Source organism: Pinus tabuliformis, chromosome 5_2, assembly GCF_031772625.1.
Source record: "Pinus tabuliformis cultivar Carrire ecotype Pingquan chromosome 5_2, CPIR1, whole genome shotgun sequence".
NCBI lineage: Eukaryota > Viridiplantae > Streptophyta > Pinopsida > Pinales > Pinaceae > Pinus > Pinus tabuliformis.
In genome coordinates, this window is record NC_142306.1 from 26410254 (window position 1) to 26433465 (window position 23212).

The window sequence follows — 23212 nt, forward strand, 5'->3', positions numbered from 1 at the left end:
CCTATACTCCCTAAAATATCTACCTTGAAAGTATCAAGAAAGCTTCCTAATTCTTCCCTACTGACTGTCCCTGATGAGCCCCATAAATGGGTAATTATATGGGCTCATTTTGCCTCCTAACATAGTTAAATCAACCATTATCTTAGCTTATTGCATGTTTTTTATTATATTTATGCTTATGGAGTGATTTGGGTTAGTTATGATGCCATGAGGTCTAATATGTGTTCAAAGCAGATTTTTGTTGAATTTTGAAGACAAAGTGAAAGATTCAATGTACAATTGGCAGCAATAATTCAAAGTGGACAAGGGAGAGGATTGATAGGAGGGAATCCCCCTCATTTATTACTCCCCACTTTGAATTCTCCTTCATGTAGGTTGGAGCACAAACAACCAAATCAAATGCACTAGGAGGCAGCCGAGCAAGTGGAGGATAACTTATGTTTATCTTGAGTTTTGGGAGCCAAGCCTCCCTGATTTTAAGGAAGCTATTGGGATCTTCAGTTGTATAAGAATAGAGGCCTAGGGCCTCATGAGGGTCAAATTTTTGTTGAATTTTCGTTGCAGTTTTACTCTGCTCAACTTCAAGCTTACTTTTGGTGACAATTTCATGTAATCCTATTACTATTTTGATAATAAATATGAGATTATTATTGAGCTAGCACTAAGTTACCTCATAGGGCTAAATATCTTTGGTTAGGGCCCAATCCAAGCAGCCAAGCTCCTCTTGTCTCTATTTATATGCTTTGTTTCAGTTTATGGATTAGTTGTTGTTAGATGAATTTCTTTCTTAGTTAATAATAGGTTGCTTTTGGTGATTTAGAAGGTTGTTTCCATTTTTGTTTTTAATAGCAGGGTAAACAGTGATAGAAAGAAGATAAAAAAGGCTAGCAATAGTGCCTTAGCCTCCTTTCCTCCCTTTGGGGCCATGAACTGAGGCCATGACCCTCTTGTTGCCACAAAAACATAGATTTTCCTTCTCCATAGGATTTCTAGTGTTGCAGTTTGTTAGAAGGTTAATGCTTTGCTTTAGATCTCTTTCACCATGCTCATTTTTGTCTTTGAAATAAGTCTTCTTCCATTCTTTCTCTCATTATAGCATTTTTCAGCATTTCTTTCCATAGCTCATGATTTAAATTAGCTTGATGAAAAATTATATTTTTTTTATGTACTTAATTTCCTTGCTTGCTTGATTTCATTGTTTGACCGTAAGTTCTTTTGTAGCAGATTTCTTCTCACAATAGTTCAGCCTATCAGCCATCACATTCTCTCCCTAATGTATGCCCCACAGGTTGCCCAAATTTCACCTCAAATCTGCCTTAGTTCTCCACGTTTTTCCATAGGATTTGTTCCTCTCTCCCGACCATATTTCCCTCTCCTAGTGATCCTTGGTGAACCCTAAGTGCGATAACACATCATACTAGCCTTCATCTACCCTTTCCACCCACTCTCGCACCTTTAAAACCTTCAAAACTGCTCTTAGCATCCTCCTATAGACCTCATGTAGACCTCCTGTAGATCCCCTGTGTCCTCCTGTAGATTTTCTTGTAGGTTTCCTTCTGAAGGCCGATTGCAGTAAAAGCCTCCAGAAGGCCACTTGAGACCTCCTAGGACCCATCCACACCATCCTACATCCTCTCAAGTCCCAAAACCACCCTCCATCGCCACCTATTCGCTCCACATTCACAAACCAATAAATTACAAGCATGACGAATTCACATAAAAATACATAAAAATCCAAAAAAATGTTTTTCCTCATTTCCTTCTAGAAATAGCTTGAGTAGATGTTTTTTACTTCCTTGAGTAGGTAATGGCATTCATTTCATGTTTTTCATCTCTCTTTATGCAAAAGTAGGATTAGTTGGTTAAGTAGGGTTTGCTAGGTTTACTTCACATTTCATTCTTTTCCCTTTCTGCAAGTGGAGTAGCCTCTGTACAGTAAGCTTTCCTTTCTTTCATCACATATAGACATTCTTCTAGAAACCATAGAAGTTGGCTTGAGCTCCTAGTGATCTTGCGCCAATTGACCAAGTGACAGCCTGCAGTAAGAACTAGTATTTGTGCATACATCACCATCGCTTCCAAGTTTTTCGAACTACCGGGTTGATAAAAGTAAAATAGGCAGCCCAGGAGTTGCAGCATTATTGCTACAATACTGGTGCTCACCAATCCTGGCTACATATTTATTGATTCTTGATAAGAGAGGGTCTCTAGGGATTTTTCCAACTCGTGTTTTACCCCTTGAGATATGAACACATAAGTCACAGATATCTGCAAATGGTAATTGAGAAATATCTCCTTTTTCTATTAAGTTAAGGAGATCAATCCATTCATCTTTGATAGCTTTGAGTGGGAGGTATTTCAAAGTTTCCATATCCAAATTATCCATTTTTTTCTTTTAATATTATAGACAATTCTCTCTACTAAGTCTTCAAAATTTTCATCTTCCTTTTGTGTCATTTTGAAGACTTCATATTTAATTTTATGAGGCATACATTAATCTCTATATTTTTTAGATAAATCCTCTTTCATTTATGTGCATGTTCTTATAGAATTCATCCCTAAACTCATGAACCATTTTAATGTTGAATCCTTTAAGGTAGCATGGAACAATTTCAGTTTTTGAGAATCATGTAGATAATCATATGATCTGCATAATACTTCAAACTCGAAGAGGAATGTCTCTAGGTATTCACTTCTTTTTCCATGGAAATTAGGAATAATAGAAGGTGAAATATTTTTCATTGTAAGGGTTGTATCTTCATCAAAAATAGGAAATCCAAAAGGATCTTGATTTCCTCTACCTCTACCCCATCCTCTATTTCTATATCCACCTCCTCCTCTACTTCTAACTCCTCCAATCATAATTTCCTCACCATTGAAATTGTGTACCTCACCTCCCCCTTCTTCATCCATGACATATTCCTCAAAACTAATGTAAGGTTCTTATAATTCTTCTGGTTCCTCTATCAAAGGGTAGCCAAAATAAGTTTCTTGTTCCTCTTCTTCACTGGGAATTTATAATGATTCTCATAGAATTTTTTCACGAGTGGAAGTTAGAAAAACTACTCCTGTAGTTGGGAATGTAAGATTTTCTTCAATTACAACTTCAGTAGATGAAGTAGGTGAAGTTCTTGATTGGATTTCTAATCTTGAGACTTCAGGAAGTCTTTGTCGACCTATGAATGGAATTTGGGTTTGAGTAGGTGGTGTGGAATTTCAGAGTCGTGGTGAAGTGAGTCGATTTGTGGGAATTAAGCTTCATCCGCATCCTACAAATCTACCTCTAGAGTCTCTATCCCTACGCATATCATGTTTTGAATTGATGCTTTTTTCTTTAACTTCTATTTGTACTTCCCCAACAATGGTGCGAAAATGTTTAGTCAATTTAATGTTCTTAAATTGTAAGCATAAATTATCACCAAGGGCAAGTAAACTGATGAAGCACAAGTGCACTGTATGTGCTAAAAATTATTTATGTCGATAAGGTATTTATGTTACAGTTAAAGTCTAAATCTAGAGTTAGTATGGAAATGGTGTTATTGTCTATATTAGAGTATTTTTCCTAAGATCTGTTAGTTGGTTATTCTGAAATTAATCTCAATTGAATCAATTTTTGTGGGATGGTTGAAGGGAGATCCTAAAATCTACTTTGTTAGACTGTTTTTGATTATATTTGGACTTTTATGTTGCAGCAACACTAAACTAACTACGAACGCAGGAAATTATGTAAAGGAGATCTGATTTATTGAGTTGGAAAATGAAAGATGCTTGAATTTAGTTGCTAAGAAAAAGACTGTCACTCTTTAACTATTGAAGCTTCACTCAATGCAAAATTAAAATAAGAACGAAATTTATAAGTTTTAAAACAAAAAAACTATGAAATGATATGACTGAATTATACTAGGTAGAAAGAAAATTAAATGATCAAATTATGCTAGGTAGAAAGCAAATGAAATTGTTGATGCGGATGTCAATTTAATCGCAAACTCCATTGGACTGCATCCTAAAACATAAAGCAAATCATCCATAATTTAACTCTAAGTGTTATAGACATATTTGGGCACTGCAACCCCAAAATCATATTTCCATAAACTAATGGCTCTTAAGTCCCTAAAAGTGTTGTTTAATACCCTAAAGGATCATGGTCAACTGATTACATCATTTCCCAGAAGTTCCACCTGAAAAACTACTAAGAACTGGCCAAAACTGGACCATACTAACTACTCCATGGACAAGGTGCGATGCATACTAGCTGCAACACTGGCTAGGTGCGATACATATTGAAATGGCCCTCTATGGGTTGCGATGAGCGAGAATAGACAAATGGCAGAGACAGTTTTCTAAGTGGGTGATCATGGAATCTTCTAGAAACTTCTCCTATGACACTTGCCTCTCTGAATTCAGCCAATGATGAGTAAGAGATCAAATAAATCTTCAAGTGGAACCAAGAATTACCAGTTGAATGACACTAATAAAAAACCCAAAGCTTACTCACACCCTTGCAAGATATCTATAAATGGATCCCTCATCTGAGAGATCTAGAGGCTGGAATTTTGTAATTTGTAAGGAAGTGTTGTTGGTTTGTTGGTGAGAAGAGACATTGCATTGTTGGGTGATTTGCTTATTCATTAGGTGAAATAGGGCTTATACACTGGGAGGATGATGCTGGATCAGACAGTTGGGTTGTAATCCTCTCTTTCACTACTATTGATAAAGTTCTTTGACTTTTCCTCCATATAATCATGTGTTTATGAATCTTATTATTTATGAATGCAATTGTATGGTCAATGTGTTTTTTATTCCTCATTGTTTATGATGTTTAGATGGAGATGCTTTCATGGTTACTTTGACTCTACAGGTACTCTTTGAAGTGGGACAAGTAAGAGAGGAGTGGAAAATTCTATCAAGGAAAGGAGAAATCAAGTTAGGATCAAAGCAGAAGATCCAGGTTGGTCCTCTTTTCTTCCCTCTATTCTATCACACTTAAAGGAACTCTTGAAATTCTTTCATTGTTTGTTTCTAAGATAGCTACCCATCTCAGAGGGACTAGTAGTTCGAATCGACACTAGTTTTCCCTGAAAAAAATGGCGACCCTACTGGGGAACGAATAGTTTGTTTTGTTTGTTTATTGTTTGCTTTATAAACTACAGACGGGGCCTGAAGTTAGCCAGCTAGCCTTCGAAACACCTTTGGTATGCAATTGCGAAGTAGATGAATGTTGCTTCAGTCAATCTCCAGGTTGGTTTATGAACTAAACATCTGACTTACAAAGAATTCTAAGTCCCCTTGTGGTAGCTCAGAACCTCATAAGATCTTACCCCTATGCTTTCTTATTATTTTCAATCATTACTCAGCCTAAATAACTGAACTTAGCTGCAAATTTTGAGCAAAAACCAAGCTCAGTTTCGCTCCCTGGTCCATCACACTATTTGTAACTGTGCAACCTGGATGCATCGCACCTCCCATGTGTTGCAGGTGAGATGCATCCCTGTTTCTCTGTGTTCCAGGTGCGATGATTGAGTGATATTGTTTTGTTCTCTGAAAGTTGGTTTTTTCCTCCTTGTTTTCAGCTCTATTCAGTAGTTTTACTGTACATGATCAATATCCTATTTTTGGAACCTTCTTCCTTCACATATTTTAGCCTCCATCAGTTAGGAATTGTAAATGTTTTTGTGTATTTGTGAATCATTTACAGTCTTCCTTTGTCGAAAGTAGCTTAATCAAACTATCGTTTTTGATGTAAGTGTCGTAATTGTCATTTTGAATCAAAAGAAGAGTGTCATAAAGTCTTCCTCTTTTAGATAGTTGATTGTACTTTTGTCATTGTACTTGATTTGAATCATTAGTATTTGAAGTGTTGAAAACAATTTTCAAATTCAAAATCGAAAAGTTTCGTCTTAGCCTTCCTTTCGTTTTGAAAAGAAATTGTTATAGATGTCGCTTTGAAAGAAAATAGTTCAGATTTGTACTTAGCTTTCCTTTTTGGCATTCACACATTAAGGAAATGGAAAACAAATACATGCATGTGAATTTTCATTTTGACTGCATGTGAAATTTGATTTAGGAAAGTTCATTTAGTGTGTGCTCTATGCTCTATGCTGAAAGAAAAATCATTATCTTCTTTCCTGTGTAGCTAGGATTTTCATTACTAAAAGAACATAAATGATTGTTTATCATTTTAGATTGCATATTTAGGAATTTTACATCTACATCACGCGTTGAACCTTGAAAGACAAACTTCTAAGCAAGATAAGCTCTAAAATAAATCTCAATGAACATAAAAACGCTTTGGAACCTAACGCAACACATCTAGAAGTCTAGGCTAGAGACGTGTTCCAACGTCGTAAAACCTGGTAACTATTGTTTTCATCGAAGGTTGGGTGATTCCTCCTCCTTGATAAGACAAGTGATAGTACAGATTTGTGCTCCCCGTACCATTGAGTATATATTGGGAGACCACAATAGGCTAATATCCTTTATCCTTAGGAAGCTGTGTCTACCACCCTGTCAATTGAAATGCACTGAACACAGCATCCGGGAAGATTGACTGCCATACATCAGTCCTTGGTAATTTCTCTATCATTTATCACCAAGGTGTATTTTTCAGTTTTGCGATCAGTTTGGTAATCCCTCTGTCTAGATTTCCAGAGTAGTCACTTTTGTTCCTTTTCGACTCCTTAAAAGAAAAGGTCCATCTGAGAACTTGTCACTTCAGGCTCATTAAAAATCAAAGGTGACTAGAGTCACCTTTAGCTTCTTCTCGACTCTTAAAAATTGAAAAAGAAAGTTGCGTCAAAGTGTCTTAAAATTTATTTAAATTAGAATAACATCCCTATTCCTTCGTTGATCTAAGGTTGAGATAATGGAGTCCACCAATCAAGGAATCCCTCTTGGAGGGAATCCTAGTCTTTTCTCCTCTTGGGGAGATATTGGTTCTCCATATATAGATACATTGTCCCTTCCAAGAATCACAATCATCCTACTGGTATGGCTTTTCTCAACCTCTATTGTTCAAAACACCGTAATTCCTCAGCAATCTAATCAGCAACCAGATGATACTGAAGTTACCCCTTCGCCTTCTACTTCATTTGTTTCTCCTTCCCCTTCTTCCTCTTCGCTTGGTGAAACTAGTGGCAATAAAAACCAAGTAGCTGAGAAGAAAAAAAAAGGGAATGAGGAGAAGAAGAAGTGAGCTAAACAAGGGAACAACCATGCATCATCTGGCGAAAATCTGCACACTAAACTTTCCAAATCAAAAACTCCATGCGCAATTTGCAAGGGAGCCACTACCATCGAGATTGCCCTTGCATTCTATAGATCTTGAAAGAATGGTCTCCCCGTTTGCACCATTCAGTGTCATCAACTTCTAACAGTCAGGTTGACAACACACCGTCAACTAGTGAAAACAAAGTCAATAGACAGAAAGGAAACGTCAGAGTTCCATGTAGGTTATGTGAAGGTGATCATACTCTTCACTATTATCCTTTTCTGGTTGAAGCCAAAAGTATTTTGGATAACCGTCCAGCTTCACTGCAGCGGCTTCCACCTCGATACAGGAAACTCTTGCTAAGTCCTTCGCTAGTTGAAAACCCAATTGACATAACTCAATTGTTGATCAAAGCACCTATCATTGAAATTGAACCTTCTCAGTCCACACCAGACCAAAGTCAACTAGTCGAGATGGTAGTCGACCCAGCCTTGCCTTCAAAAGGCCCACCTTCGGATGATACAATTTCCAAAGAGAATGAGAACTACATTGTTCAAATTATTTTTGTTGATATAGAGTCTAATGAACTTTGGGGCAATCCACCCATTCCTTCACAACAGGAAGAGACCCCCCCAGTTCATGAGATTTATCTGGACATTTATTCGGTACCTCCTCCGAGCAGTCTAGTCATTTCCTTTGATTGGAATCAACTAGCAAAACCCCACCTTCCATCTAATGTACCATTCCGAATCATAGTACAAGTTTACAAAATGATCGTGTCTAGCACTATCATAGACGAAGGGACTTCAGTGAGTATCTTTTCCTCAAATGCTTGGGAATTGCTTGGTTTTCCATTGCTTTTTCCTGAAAAAAAATTTGTCGGGCTTCAACAAAGGAACCAGTCAACCATTAGGGATCCTTCCAAAGTTACCGATAACTTTGAGAAAGAAAACTATTCATTTGAACGTGATGGTAATCCAAGGTCCACTAGATTACAATCTAATCATTGGACGTGACTATATATATAGCATGGAAGCTATTGTTTCAACATTCTTTCGAGTGATGTGTTTTCCACATGAAGGAAAACTGGTGTAACTTGCCGACCAGCTTTTATTTCCTGGTTCAAACACATATATGAATCAACCATCATCCCTAAATGGTCTCTTCGTGTCAACAATGTCTCTTCAACCTTTGTTCCATTTGCCTAATTACAGCAAGTAGTTCGATGAGTGTGATGAAGTTTAGGGGGCATGCACCCTAGTCTGCTTCAGCAGGCGAACCCAGAGGAAAAGAGAGATTTTCTTGAAAGGCCTTAATTCTTAGACTGAAGAAACATTCCTGTCTAGGTTATGTGATTAGTCTGACACACTTATTTCCTTTGTACAATTGTGATTGGAAGCTCACACCATTCACCTTCATATGTTATGTGATTGGAAGGTCACACCAGTCACCTTCATCTATTTTGATGGACAAAGCAAAGGAAGAGTTTTTGTCTGCCGATAGAAATAATCCTGCCTAACCGTAAGGACTTCCATTTGGTAACCTGGAAACTCTCATTTTACTGAAACACCTGGGGGCATGCAAGCCATTGTATGCAACTAAAAAATGACCTTTGATTTTATTAGTTTGTAGGCTCTCAACCCTTTAACCTCATAGCTCGGTCGTTTCTAGCCTACATAAAAAGGTAAGGAGCACATGTTATAATAGTCTTCAAGCTCATTAAAAAATAAATCTACCAAGAGACATTATCAAAAGACTGGTCAGAGCAATGTTCCCACAAGGTTCAAGCTCGTTAAAAAACCAACCTGCACTAAGCATAGTTTTCTTCTGATTCAAGCTCATTAAAAAATAAAACCACCTTTGGTAAATAACCTTTGTGATCGCTTTGCTATCAGCCATTTTGAACCTTGGTTGTGTTCCTACCGTCACCTCCATTAATTTGGCCAACTATACTCTTCCACTTGATTGTTTACCCTTTTGAGGAATAGCTATGATGAGTGATTCTGATTGCCACCCTCTTCACACTGCCATGTTTTGAGAAGTTCCAAACTTACTTGGAACCAGTTGCTACCCAAAAATACCACTTGTTCCTAAAAACCGAATCCCTTTTAAACTCTTTTTAGACTCGTTAAATATAAAAATATTATCAAGCTATTGGCCTTTCCAACTCATTAAAGTAAAGGGGATGTCATCCCTCTCATATATTTTAATCTTTTTGGACCTGAGGGATTATTAAACAAAAAGATCAAGTGCTTGTCTTTGTCGGCTCGTTAAAGCTATCGAAAAGTCATCCCTTTCATATTATTTAATACTTTTTCGGACTTAAAGGATTATGCCAAAAAAAAGGATTGTTGGAGTCTCCTTTTCATCCCTTTTCAAACTCTCCAAACATGAAAAGGACTGAGTTATCTTTATCTTTAAACTCATTAAAACAATAGCGACAAACTTGTATGCCCAGACAAGAACAAGTCTCACTGACGCTAGGCTCGCTAAACACAAAGCGAAAGGTTTGTTCGAAGGGCAAATTATAGACCAAGCATATGTTATCCTCCTCAAGCTTGAAAAAAGTAAAGAGGTACTAGTTAGCAATGACTGGGGAAAAATGGGACGAAAACTTGAAGAATTTTATTGGTAGCGGGTTGCTCTTGAACATCACACTTTCACTCCATCACCATGATTGAGTTGGGTTGGGTTTTTTCCGTTCACCATCAACATTGGTCCTTCATACCATCCATGGGGTTAACGCTACCAGTCCATTTAAGTGTCACCAACATGTTCAAGAGAATTCATTCAAAGAATTCACCATCCAGCAAATGCCTCATCCACTACAATACATCCACCCTTCATTTTTCATGGCCACCATTCCTGAACCTTATATCATCAGATCATTTTCACCTCCACAAAAATAATTTGCTCTGTTTCCCATCGTAGATGTGGGATACATCAAGGCCCTCCTACGATAGGTCACTTCTTGTCGACATCAGCTCATTATCCAAGGAGTTGACTTAGAAACAACCCTTTCAGTACTTTGAAGCTTGCATGCCTCAATGGCAATTTTCTCACTTCCGGCGACAGGTTTACATCAATGACCTTCGACCAAAATGTTTTGCATGGTGTTTGACATCAGCTCATATATTCACACCACATGAATTGTACTGTAGTACCTTTAGGTTCATCATCATTATCGGTGACTCCTCTCACGTCTGTTAACAGCTTACATTATTGGCTGGTAATCATGCAATGGATCGACTTGTACATCGGGCGAAGATTGAACGAGTCTTGAAGACCCCGGATCTAGATTCATCCATCCGAGCTGTGATATATTCAAGAATATAAAGACATAAATTGTACGTAGAAGCTGCACAGATAGTCATCTAAGCCAGGGAAGATGACTCTTCATGCAAAGAATCACCAGTCTACAACAACAAACAATTGTCTGTCCTATGTACATGAAAATGAATTTATAAATCTGAGCATGGGAATGCCCGCCTTAGCTAGGTAATGAAAATAATATGATGATGATGTATTGTATTGTATCTTATATAGGTCACCATCCAGTACAAATACCTCGAATCCTCATGATAAAGCATTTCACCTGACATCAGAAGATTTACGACCTCATGCTTTAGGGGGTAGCTGTTATAGACATATTTGGGCACTGCAACCCCAAAATCATATGTCCATAAACTAAGGGATCTTAAGTTCCTAAAAGTGATGTTTCATACCTTGAAGGATCATGGTCAACTTATTACATCATTTCCTAGAAGTTCCACCTGAAAAACTACTCAGAACTAGCCAAAACTGGACCATACTGACTACTCCATGGACAAGGTGTGATGCATATTGGCTGCAACACTGGCCAGGTGTGATGCATACTAAAATTCCCTTCTGTGGGGTGCGATGAGAGAGAATAGACAAATGGCAGAGACAGTTTGCTAAGTGGATGATCATGGAATCTTCTAGAAACTTCTCCTATGACACTTGCCTCTCTAAATTTGCCCAATGATGAGTAAGAGATCAAATAAATCTCCAAGTGGAACCAAGAACTACCAGTGGAATGACACTAATCAAAAACCCATAGCTGACTCACACCCTTGCAAGAAATCTATAAATGGATCCCTCATCTGAGAGATCTAGAGGCTGGAATTTTGTAATTTGTAAGGAAATGTTGTTGGTTTGTTGGTGAGAAGAGACATTGCATTGTTGTGTGATTTGCTTATTCATGAGGTGAAAGATGACTTCTACACTGGGAAGATGATGCTAGATTAGACAACTTGGTTGTAATCATCTCTTTCACTACTATTAATAAAGTTCTTTGAGTTTTCCTCCATATAATTGTGTGTTTATGAATGAATGCAATTGTATGGTCAATTTGTTTCTAATTCCGCATTGTTTATGATGTTTTAGATGGAGATTCTTTGATGGTTTGCTATTACTTTGACTCTACAGGTACTCTTTGAAGCGGGACAAGTAGGAGAGGAGTGGAAAATTCTATCAAGGAAAGGAGAAATCAAGTTAGGATCAAAGCGGAAGATCCAAGTTGGTCCTCTTTTCTTCCCTCTAATCTATCACACTTAAAGGAACTCTTGAAAAGATTTCATTGCTTGTTTCTAAGATAGATACCCATCTTAGTGGGACTAGCAGTTTGAATCGACACTAGTTTTCCCTGAAACATTAAGAAACTAATGAAAATCTATTTGGAATGAGTCAAAGACCTGATCTGCACATTGGGGCCCTCCACGAGATAGTCAGCAACTTTAATCAATGCAACATGAAAATTACGAACCAAATTCTATTAACCAGAAATAGTTTTTTAACTACATGTTCTCAAAATTACATACATCAATGCACACCACAAAACACCGAGCGACCATTGCTCTTATAAAATTTTCTCAAATAAAAACATGAGAATTTTAAGCCTAAGTATCTACATTACAATCCCTATCAAACGAAATTATATCGCGTAATCATTGATTTGCTATTTGGAAAAGAAAATCGATAATATTTCATGAAATTTGGATTATGTTTTGGCACATTATCTTGCAGTTGACTTTGAGATTGACCACAATGTAGTGTGATTATCTTGACGGATTGGTTCAAGAAAACAAGAAAGAATCCACAAGGGGGATCATTCCTCATCTATCCATATCTTCTTTTGTTGAGTTGGTGCACTCGAACCTTGTCAACAATGGAGGTATTTGCGGATCTCTAGATTAGCTGCAGAATCAAGTTGATTCCACAGTTGAATGTAAACTTTAATAAAACAATAAGCTATATGGAAAAAATATGAAAAATAGGACATATAAGTGCTTACCTTAACAAAACCTCATATTTATTACATTTATTTATATTATAGGGATAGGAAAAAGGAGGAAAGATGAGCAAAAAGGGTGTCAAGGTAAAGTAGTTCTTGGACTCTATAGTGATTTCATTGTCTGAAGAAAGTTGCTTCTTCATTCTTTCGCTAATGTTAGGATCCTTGATTCCCTTTCTAACCACCTTAGTAATATTGGAAACATGGTTTTCTTTAAGATTCTTGTAGTTGACACTATTTTATAGGTGGTCCCCATTTAGTTTATATATTCCTCTTTATCCATTACTACAGTTTCGCCCCCTTTATCTTCTATCATGATGAAAATTCTATCATTATTCCTCAAGATTCTTAAGGCCCTTAATTTTCCATGTTTCAAACTTCTCTTCAAAAGTTTTTATTTTCTTAAGATGATCACACAATCTTGCTTGATTTTTTATTTATCCTCTTCCCTGATATTTTGTATCCCATCTTCAAGGCTGTAGATAATTTCTAATGTTAGAATATGGTTGGGGGTTATGGAAAAGTTTAGCCCTTTATTTAAGACCTTTGCTTCATCATTTTCTAGTTCGTAAGAAGAAATTTTTGCAGCCTTCTTTTAATTTAAATTATAATATTTGATGTGTGAGCCTTATTTTATAACGTCTTTAATTACATTTTGGTCCTCATTAGTGCTCACTCATATCAAATCAGTGTCATTGTTGTTATTCTTAGTTTATGATCATTGGCTGCTAATGATAGATTCGTTCCAAGCAAAGATACATGATTCCATTCTAACGTTGGTTCTAGGATCCATACCTATGGTCATAAGAATGTTTGTTCTATTCAATTTGGTATTAAAAATGAGGTCTATCTGCTAGTCAATTTCTACAGGTTTTGATTTATCCCCACTCTTAGCTCTCTGACAGCCTCTTATATGGTCTTTACTGGAACTTTCATCTAATCCTGATAAATTGTTAATCTCTAATGATGAGGTGTTATTCATATATATTTCATGATTAACATTAAGTGTATTTTCCACAGCATATGAGTCTGTGTTCTCCATCCTTTTCCAAGATTTTAATTTATTAATTTTCTTTTCTTATTTATCTCATGACCTACATCCTTCTCTATCACCTTTGAGATCCATAGAATCAAACCATTGTGCCCTTTGTCACCTCGTGCAAAGAACTAGGTCCTGAAGTACCTTTTTTCATATCGAAAAATATCAACTCCTATAATTTTTTCTCTTAGGGGCGCATCTCCCGAGAGGAAATAACATGAGCACCCTCAAAAACATCTATGGTCATTTTTTCATGGTGATGTGTCCCTGTGTGACCACTCTTAATTCCATGTGTTATTTTGGTTGTCGTCATTCTTACTCTATGTGCCACCTCATCTACCACTGTGTCCTCGTGCTTTGTTAACCTAGAGAAGTAATTTGTTACTCGTGTGTAAATTGCTAGGGTTCCTAAACTTTCAGGGGTCAAGGTGTCGTTTCCTATGGGACCCTTGACTTTGCACATGGACCAATAAGAAAGTTTTTGGGGTTACATTGGCGCCACATGTTCTTCACCTATACAAGTATGTCATGTATCACTCATAGAGTGGTGACACTTATCACCTATTTTTGGCCCACATAGCCACCCAAAAGTGTCAAATCTACATGCCTCCTATCACGTTCTCATTGGTGCCACATCATGATGATGTCATCATGCCACTATGTCACCATGGTGGCTCCACCTATTCTATGATGTCATCTCTCACATTCAATGATAGTTTTCAAAGCATCATTCATCCACGTCATCCCAACAACATGTCATCTCAGTGGTTTGGACTCACATTTGCCTTAGAAAACCTCATGGAAAATTTTTGTTGGTGAAGTTTTCAATATGTTCCCACCTTGCCTCAACTGTTCTTTTCTACAATTGGACCACATTTCCATTTCTTTGTGCCAGGCTATCCTATCTCACCTATCCCCGAGACTTTCACTCGCGCCTTCGATGGAAAACTCTAAGGGGGGACTCTGTTATAGACATTTTTGTGCCTTACAGCTCTAAGCATGAAATGTCCATAAACTAAGGGATCCTAAGTCCCTAAAAGTGTTGTTCCGACCCCTAAAGGAACAAGGTCAACAAATTACAGCTTCTCCCAGAAGTTCTCCACCAGAAAATGCTCAAAATCAGTCAAATCAGGATCATTTCAGCTGCTCCACTGGCTAGTTGCATTGCATAGCACCCAAATACACAAGCTAGGTGCGTTGAGCGGGAAATGACAAATGGCAGTGACATTCCACGAGGTGGAAAGACAATGGAAGCTTCCAGAATCTTCTCCAATGACACTTGCCTCACTGAGTTCGACCAAGGATGAGTAAGAGGCTCTCAGTCTCCAAGTGGAAGCAAGAACTGACAGAGAGAAGACACTAGTCAAATCATAAGCTGACTCATCCTCCTTGCATACATCTATATATGGATCCCTCATCCCAGAGATCCAGAGGCTGGAATTTTGTACATTGCAAAGAATTGTTGTTGGTTTTGAGATAGATATCAGAGTATTGGGTGATTTATGCTTTGTTGGAGGTGAAAAGGGGCTTCTTTGCTGGGAGGTTGATGCTGGATCAGGAATCATTGGTTGTAACTCCTCCTGGATCTTCTTGTTATATCAATAAAACTATTTGAGTTTCTCCTACGTGCTTGTGTATCATTGATGCTTGTTACATTTGTATGTTTAGCTTAAATCTGATCCTCAGCTATTTATGAATATAGATCCATGTCTTTGTGTAGTTTCCTTCTTCTGTGATCTTATAGGAACTTGGTGAAGCTGGGAAAGTAAGGAAGCAGGTAGCTGGAAGCTGTCAAAGAAGAGAGAGATTGGATCAAAGGACTAGCGCAAGACACAGGTTGGTTCATCCTATTCCTCTTTGTTTATAGTTCATAAAGAAGAATACAAAAATAGTTTTCTCTGTTTGTTTCTAAGGTAATTGTCACACCTTAGTGGGATAGAGTCATTCTGAATAGACACTTATCCCGGTAACAAAATGGCGACTCTGCTGGGGACAATTGTCTATTTAGTTTGTTTGTGTTTCTCTTTTTGTTTGTTTCATAAACTTAGAAGTAGCAATCGAACTGCATTTGCCATTAACAAATGCAAAGTAGACATCTACTACTTCAATCCATTCACTGGATCTGTTTATGATTTGAACAGCTGATTCACAAATGATCTGATTTCCCTTTGTGATAGCTCTTAGACCTTCTTTAAATATACCCTCTGATTGTGCATTACTGATTGCTTTTACTCAGCCAAAAACCAAAGACTAAACTGTAAACCGTGACCCAGAACCCAGATAGAATTCGCGTTTCTACCCCAGCGCAGGTACTGTGAAGAGTTCCTGCATTTCAGCGCAGTTCCCGAGAGGGCAACCTGCGCTGCAATCCAGTTTCTCTGTGTTATAGGTGCGCTGATCAGCCTAGCCTTGTGCAGCTGAGGTTCTTGTGCTTCCTTCTTTCCAGTTTTGTCTCTGATTTTTGCAACCTGTGATCAGTGTATGTGTCTATTTAAAAATCCCTTTTCCTTGCCGTAATTCCGCCTCCTTTGTACAAAAATACTGTAGATGTTTTTGTGTGTTTGTTGAGTCGTTTACAGTTTTCCGTTGCAAAAGTAGAATAGTCATACTGTCGTCCTTTGATTTAGATCTGTCGCAAGTGTCGATTTTGATCATAGGAGGATGTTTATTTGTTGTTGACAGTCGATTATGCTTTTACTTTTGCCTTTGGTTTGAATTTGTGACTTTCTAGTGTCGAAACGAGTATTTATTTCAAAATCATAAAGTGTCATAATCATCTCTACCTTTTGATTTCGAAAAGAATCTTGTTTGTGTTTGTCACTTGAAAGCAAATTCAGATTTGTACATTAACTTTCTTTTTAGGCATCAATATTAAGAAAATGAAAAACAAATACATGCATATGTGCATTTGCATATTGACAGTATGTTTGGCTTGATTTAGGAAAGTGCATTTACAGTGTGCTCTTTGCTCTTTCCGAAAAGATTGTGTCTTTATTTTCCCCTTGTAGCTAGGATTTTCATTGCTGAAAAGAGATAAAAAGTTTTCTTATCATCTTTAGATTGCATTTTAGGAATTACATCTACATCTCGGGGTGAACCCAAAAGGCAAACTTCATAAGAAAGATCAACTTAAAATAAATTCAATGAATCTAACAACGCTTTGGAACTTAACGCACAACATTTAGAGGTCTAGGCTAGAGACGTATTCTGGTGTCGTAAAGCCTGGTAACTGTTGTCCTCACTGATGGTTGGGTGATTCCCCCACTTTGAGACGATAAGTGCCAATACGGACTTGTGCTCCCATGTACCGTCGAGTATATATTGGGAGACCCCTATAGGCTTAAATCCTTTTATCCATAGGAAGTCGTGTCGGCCGCCCTACTGATCGCAATGCACCGAACACAGCATTCGGGAAGATTGACTGACGTACCGTAAAAAGTATTCTGCAGTTTTGCGTTTGGTTTGGTACTCCCTCTACCTAGATCTCTAGAGCAGTCCCTTTTGTTCCTTTTCAGACTCCTTAACGAAAAAGGTCCATCTGAGCACTTGTCACTTCAGGCTCATTAAAAATCGAAGGAGACTAGAGTCATCTTTTGTTTTTTCTCGACTCTTAAAAATTGAAAAAACAAATTGTGTCAAAGCGTCTAAAAACTTATTTTAAACGGAATATTCATTACCCCTTTCCTACGTTGATCTTAGGTTGAGAAAATGGAGTCTACCAACCAAGGAATTCCCCTTGGTGGAAATCCTAGTCCCTTATCCTCTTGGGGAGATGTTGGTGCACCCCATATGGCCACATTGTCGCTTCCAGGACTGACAATTGGCTTGCCGGTATGGCTCTTCTCAAGTAATGTCATTCAGAACACCACTATTCCTGAACAATCGAATCAGTAATGAGACAAGTCCAAAGTTTCCCACCAGCCTTCTACTTCCTCTAATTCTTTCTCTCCTCCTTCCTCTTCGCTTGATGGAGCTGGTAAAGCTAAAAGCCAAGTTCCTAAGGAGAAGAAGGAAAAGAAGAAGAAAGAGAAGAAGAAGAAGGAGCCAAAGGCGAATGGGGGAAAACGAGTGTCGTCTAATGAAAATCCACACACTGCACCGACCAGGCCTAAATCGCCATGTGTCATTTGCAAAGGAGACCACTTTCATAGAGATTTTCCTTGCATCCCTCGGATACTAAGGGACTGGTCTCCTCGTTTGCACAATCCGGTGTCATCAACCTTTGATGATCATGTTGAAAGCACACCGTCAACTAGCGAAAGTGAAGCCCCAGGACAAAAAGGGAAAGCTAGATTTCCTTGTAAACTGTGCGAAGGCAATCATGCCGTTCACCATTGTCCCTTCTTAGAAGAAGATAAAAGAGTTTTGGATGATCGTCCGGTTTCACCGTTACGACTTCCTCCTGGATATAAAAAACTCTTGCCGAGTCCATCGCTAGTTGAGAATCTAGCTGGCCCGTTCAAGAGGTCGGCTGAAGCGCCTATCATTGAAGATAAACCATCTGAATCCATACCAGATGAAAGTCAAAAGGTTGAGGCGGCAGTTGACCCGATCTTGCCTTCAGAGGTTTCATCTTCAGATCATACAGTCACTGAAGAAAACAAGGATGACACCATCCAAATTCTCTTCATAAACACAGACTCCGACGAACATGGGGGCAATCTACCCGTTCCTTTACCGCAAGAAGGAAGTTCGTCAGAGCCATACCCGGTCGTCTATTCGGTCCCACCTCCAAGCAACCTAGTTGTCTCCTTCGACTGGAATCAACTAGGCAGACCCCGTTTACCAGCAAGTGTACCATTCCGAATTATCGTTCAAATATATAGAATGGTTATGGCTAGTACCATCATAGATGAGGGGGCTTCTGTGAGTATCCTTTCCTCGACTGCTTGGAAAGCGCTTGGTTCGCCGTCGCTTTTTCCTGAAATGAGAAATCTGACAGGCTTTGATAAAGGAACCAGTCGACCTTTAGGGATCCTTCCCGATGTGCCCATAACATTGAGAAGGAAGATAGTTCGCATGAATGTAGTGGTTGTTCAAGGACCCTTGGATTATAACCTACTCCTTGGACGAGACTATATTTATTGCATGGGAGCGATTGTCTCCTCACTCTTTAGAGTAATGTGTTTTCCGCACGAAGGAAGAGTGGTCAAGCTCGTGGACCAAGTTTCATTTCCCGGATCACGCATAGCAAATAGTCATATACCATCGCTACATGGTCTTTTCACGCAAGAAATGTCTCAACCTCCAGTCCGTCCTCCAGATGAGCGCGAGTAATTCGGAGGGATATGACTGAAACCCAGGGGGCATGCATCCTGGTCTGCTTCGGCAGGAAAACTTCGGGTATAGGGTAGGTTTCCGCGGGAGAGTATGACTAGTCTGTACTTGTCCGTGATTGGAAGAGGGGTTATTCTAGAATAAGATTCTCTTGTCAAAGTTATGTGGGTTGGCGGGCATCGTCACTCACCTTTGTTTATTTCGAGAAACATCGCCGAAGAAGTGTTTTGTTTACGCCGTAAATAGAACAATCTTTGGGTAACCTGTAAGAGGTAGGCCTCTCTCGGTAAAACGAATGTTTTAACGGAAATAAGTAGAGGTAACCTTGAAACTCTGTTTTATACCTGGGGGCATGCAACCCTTTTGGAGTGCAAGCAAAGAGCGATTATTTATCTATTTTTTGGATTAGTCGTTTCCTAACTTGCATAAAGAAAGGATGTGGGGCAACACTCGAAAAGTTGCCAGGTTTTATATGAGACATTCTTATCATATGACTGGATTAATCGAGCAGTGTTTACCGTGAGGTTAAAGCTCGTTAAAAAATAAACCCGGACCGAGCAAATGTTTCCACCCGCGTTTAAGCTCATTAAAAAATGAACTATTCCCCGGTAAATAACCACCGTGAATGTAGTACTTCGGCCATTAAAGCCTTGGTCGTGTTTGCACCGTCACCTCCACTTTTCCATTGGCCGATCATTCACCTCCATTTGATTGTTTACCCATTTTGAGGAACAACTGCGAAGAGTGATTTCACTAGCCATCCTTGTGACACTGCCGTGATTGGAAAATTCCAAACCTTACCTGGAATCAGCTGCTACCCATTTTATCACTCGTTCCTCAAAAGACGAGTCTTATTTAAGCTCTTTTCAACTGACTCGTAAAATATGAAAAGATTGCCGAGTCCTTGGCCTTCCAGCTCGTTAAAGGGACAGGAAGTGTTATCCCTCCTCTAGATTTTAATCTTTTTGGACCTGAGGGATTATTGCACAAAAAGATCGAGCACTTGTTTTGTTCGGCTCGTTAAAACTATCGAAAATTCATCCTTTCTATATTCTTTTATACTTTTTCGGACTTAAGGGATTAGATGACGAAAAAGGAATTTTGGAGTTACCTTTACGTACCTTTTCAGACTCTCTAAAAATTAAAAGGACCGAGTTATATTTGTCGTTAAACTCGTTAAAAATACTAATAGCGACAAACTTGTCTTTAGACAAGAACGAGTTTAACTATCGCTAGGCTCGTTAAAACATAGCGATGTGTTTGCCCGAAGGGAAAATTATAGAACAAGAATATGTTATCCTCCTCAAGCTTGACAAAAATAAAGAGGTACTGGTCAGCAATGACTGGGGAAAAATTGGGAAGAAAACTCAAAGAATCTTTATTGGTAGCAAGTCGCTCTTGAACATGACATTTCCACTCCGTGTCCGAGTCGGGTTGGGTTGTTTCATTCACCGGTCACATTACCATGGTCACGCCATACCATCCACATTTGGGGTAAATGCTACCAATCCATCACGTAAGCGTCGCCGACATGTTCAAGAGAAGTCATCTAGAGAAGTCACCTGTGTCCCATCCACTACCATACATTATACTTCATTCTTTCATGACCGCCATCCTGAACCATATATCATCATATTGTTTTCACCTCCATCAAAATCATTTGCTCCGTTCTGTGTCATTGATGTGGGATTCATTAAGGCCCTCCTTTGACAGATCGCTTCTTGTCGACATCAGCTCATTATCCAAGAAGTTGATCTAGGAACACCCCATTCAGTACTTTGAAGCTTTCATGCCTCAATGGCAAGTTTCTCACTTCCGACAACAAGTATACATCAATGACCTTCGACCGAAAGATTTTGCGTGGTGTTCGACGCCAAGTCCTTTATTCACACCACATGAATTGTACTACAGTATCTTGAGGGTCATCATCATTATCGGTGATTCCTCTCGCGCTTGTTAACAATTTACATCATTGACTGGTAATCAAGCGATGTCTTTCCATGTTCGACTTCAGAACATTTCTCACATGGATTGACTTGTACTTCGAGTGAAGATCAGACAAGATTGAAGACCCCGGATCTAGTTTCATCCATCCGGGCTGCGATATATAGTCAGGAAAATAAAGACATTAAATGTACAGCATTGCATCACAGATAATCATCCTACCAAAAGGATGATGGCTCTATCAGAATCATCAGTCTACACTCAGACGATTGTCTGTCCTATGTACATGAGAATGAATTTATAAAGCTGAGCATGGGAATGCCCGCCTCAGCTAGATCATGAAAAATAGTATGAAGATAATGTATTGTATTGTATCTTATTACAGGTCTCCTCCCAGCATTGAAAGAACTTCGGATCCTCCTAATAAAGCATTTCACCCGATAAACGGCCTCATACTTTAGGGGGCAACTGTTATAGACATTTATGTGCCTTACAGCTCTAAGCATGAAATGTCCATAAACCAAGGGATCCTAAGTCCCTAAAAGTGTTGTTCCGACCCCTAAAGGAACAAGGTCAACAAATTACAGCTTCTCCCAGAAGTTCTCCACCAGAAAATGCTCAGAATCAGTCAAATCAGGATCATTTCAGCTGCTCCACTGGCTAGCTGTGTTGCATAGCACCCAAATACACTAGCTAGGTGCGTTACAACGAACCTAAATGCACTATCAGGGTGCGTTGAGCGGGAAATGACAAATGGCAGTGCCATTCCACGAGGTGGAAAGGCAATGGAAGCTTCCAGAATCTTCTCCAATGACACTTGCCTCACTGAGTTCGACCAAGGATGAGTAAGAGGCTCTCAGTCTCCAAGTGGAAGCAAGAACTGACAGAGAGAAGACACTAGTCAAATCATAAGCTGACTCATCCTCCTTGCATACATCTATATATGGATCCCTCATCCCAGAGATCCAGAGGCTGGAATTTTGTACATTGCAAAGAATTGCTGTTGGTTTTGAGATAGATATCAGAGTATTGGGTGATTTATGCTTTGTTGGAGGTGAAGAGGGGCTTTTTTGTCGGGAGGTTGATGCTGGATCAGGAATCATCGGTTGTAACTCCTCCTGGATCTTCTTGTTATATCAATAAAACTATTTGAGTTTCTCCTACATGTTTGTGTATCATTGATGCTTGTTACATTTGTATGTTTAGCTTAAATCTGATCCTAAGCTATATATGAATATAGATCCATGTCTTTGTGTAGTTTCCTTCTTCTGTGATCTTACAGGAACTTGGTGAAGCTGGGCAAGTAAGGAAGCAGGTAGCTGGAAGCTGTCAAAGAAGAGAGAGATTGGATCAAAGGACTAGCGCAAGACACAGGTTGGTTCATCCTATTCCTCTTTGTTTATATTTCATAAAGAAGAATACAAAAATAGTTTTCTCTGTTTGTTTCTAAGGTAACTGTCACACCTTAGTGGGATAGAGTCGTTCTGAATAGACACTTATCCCGGTAACAGATTCCAAGATGATGTGGCTTATGGGGTGCCTTATTAGATAACCTGTGCCAATTAAAACTTAGTATTCCCACATTTTTTAGCCATTTCCTCTTACATGGAATATGCCAATGGTTTTCATTAACCCCCCTTTTGTGGTTTTGTGCTAAAGCAACGAGGGGGTCTGCTTTTAACAAGGACTTTTGATCATAAGATCAATGGTTTAGGAAATCCATGCTATTGTAGACCCCTTATGTCATTCAACCAATGGGACAGAATGATTTCTTTCATTATTTATGATCATTCAGTGGGGACGTGTCGTGCATGATCCAGCCATGAACATGAACGTCATTTAACTGTCATTGACCACCAACTACTCTGCTAGACTTTGGGAGACCACCAATTTTGAGTGTGCTAACCATGCACTAACCCTTACACCATATTTATCTCTTTAAATCTTGAAAGTTTTGACCTAAAACCTTTGACCTTGAATATATTTTAATCCATGGAGTTTTTTTTGTACTTCAATATACTGCTTGAAAGCTCTTTTAGAGCACTATACATCTAAGTAGTTTCTAAGTGCATTAGAGTTGATATTATAAACTGAAAATGGATCTAAGTTCTATAATCCTTGATAAATATTATTGCACCCATATTTTCCTTTTCCATCAATGACAACTTATGTATAACAAAGACTATTGTTAAGAAAATGAGAAAAAGAAAAAAAAACAATGGATCGAAGTTCAACAATTGAAGCTTATTTACACATTGTTTGGGATGGATATCATTTGTCTGTAGAGTAAAATATTCAAGATTTAGCTACACATATTTGTACATATTCAAGTGAAAATGTGGATTTTACCAAAAAATGAAGGATTTTATTAAACAGAAGGATGAAAATATTCATGAACTTGAACAACAAGTATCACAAAATAGGGATAACT